The sequence below is a fragment of the Mandrillus leucophaeus genome, unplaced genomic scaffold, assembly GCF_000951045.1.
Source record: "Mandrillus leucophaeus isolate KB7577 unplaced genomic scaffold, Mleu.le_1.0 Scaffold209, whole genome shotgun sequence".
In the NCBI taxonomy this organism is placed as follows: Eukaryota; Metazoa; Chordata; class Mammalia; order Primates; family Cercopithecidae; genus Mandrillus; species Mandrillus leucophaeus.
In genome coordinates this window covers 4,957,601-4,959,168 of record NW_012102132.1, presented here as the reverse complement: position 1 = coordinate 4,959,168, position 1,568 = coordinate 4,957,601, and positions in this window count along the sequence as shown.

Sequence of the window (1,568 nt, the reverse complement as noted above, 5' to 3'; positions counted from 1 at the left end):
TAACTCAAAGCATTTTAACAGTCAGTTTGGTGCAATGGAAGATATCATTGCCATGATGACAAACATTACTTAATGTAAAGTGATAAGTGTAACATCCTCTATATTCACAACTAATTCACCAACGTGGAAAACAGAGACTTTTTACTCTTACGTTTTCTACATTATTAAACCTCATGAGAATTACACAAGGTTGATAGTTGACAAAACGTTTGAGTCTCCAGAATTTCCTACCTCTACTTCATTTTACAGATGTGGAAATTTAAGTTTAGATAGGTTCAGCCATCCATTAGGGGTATCACAGTCAAACAAATGAGATGACTGAAACTCATTAGAAGTGTCAAGCACAATAGTCATAGGCTAGTAGCTTGAAGATAGCAGCAAAACCTGTATGACTATGTTAACTTCAGATAATGAGTAAGCAAATCACTTGAGAGACACAGGCAGAATTCCAAAGGTGTGTTGACTATGGAGTAATTAGTAACCTATAAGATATGTTAAGGATGGAATAAATGCAATATATAATGGGGAAAAAAACAAGTGTCTGCTGAGAGATAGAAAGGAATAGAAGGACCAAGTCATAATCATTATACATAGCTGACAGCTATGTCATTTCCTAAACTGATCATCCATTGGGAAGTACAGTTCCATACAGGCCCCACATGTGCTCTACCTAGAAATGCAAATAAAACGCATGACTATTTAGCAAGTTTACTGGCAAGCTATAGCTATGGCCAGGTAGGTGCACTTGTCCACGCATCTCTGCAATAGCGCAATTTTGTGCCATTAGCCTGGGGCCCCTTCTGTCTCTGCTTCTTCTTGTTTGGACCTCAGTTCTGGTCTTACAAGCACACCATCAGTAGGAAAGGCTGATAAGCAGAGAGAGACAAGACCATTGCTGACCCCAGGATTCAACCAGTGTGATTCTTCTACCCACTTGTGTGTGTGAACCTACTCCGCCTCTTGCCCCTTGCTCCTCACTGTGTGTTTTCAATTGTTTCAATAAATTGTGTGATTTGCATATTTTAACTTGGTCCATAAGTCTTTCTGTTTTATGGTCTCTGACAGAGCATGCATGCTACTTAGAGGTCACTGTTACATCAAGGTAGTATCTCACATAACAATTTCCAAATGACTTCCATTCTATTAAAAACATGGACCAAATTATATCAACGATGGAAAGTGGGCAACTCAGTCAAACTGCCATCAGGAAAACCTGTGACCAGAAAGCTATGATAATAACAAGATATGAAAGCCTTGAACTCAAGTCTCAGAAGCCTCCTTGCAATAGAACTGAATAAGAATTCCATGAATTCAACCAGGATTTCTTTCCAAAATGCTTATTTTCAGATTGTAAAACCACCAATGACATGGTCGAGTGCTTCAGTAAACAAAATAATAATGCACATTTATGTTCACAGAACACTAACTTTAACAGATTTTAGGATATCTGCCATGTTTTCCCTTCCATTTTTGTGAAGTTGAAGATAAAATATTTAATGAAAGTGGAATTTCGAGTAAAAAAGTAATGCACGCTGATGAAGAAAGGAAAGAATATGAACCCAGAGCTA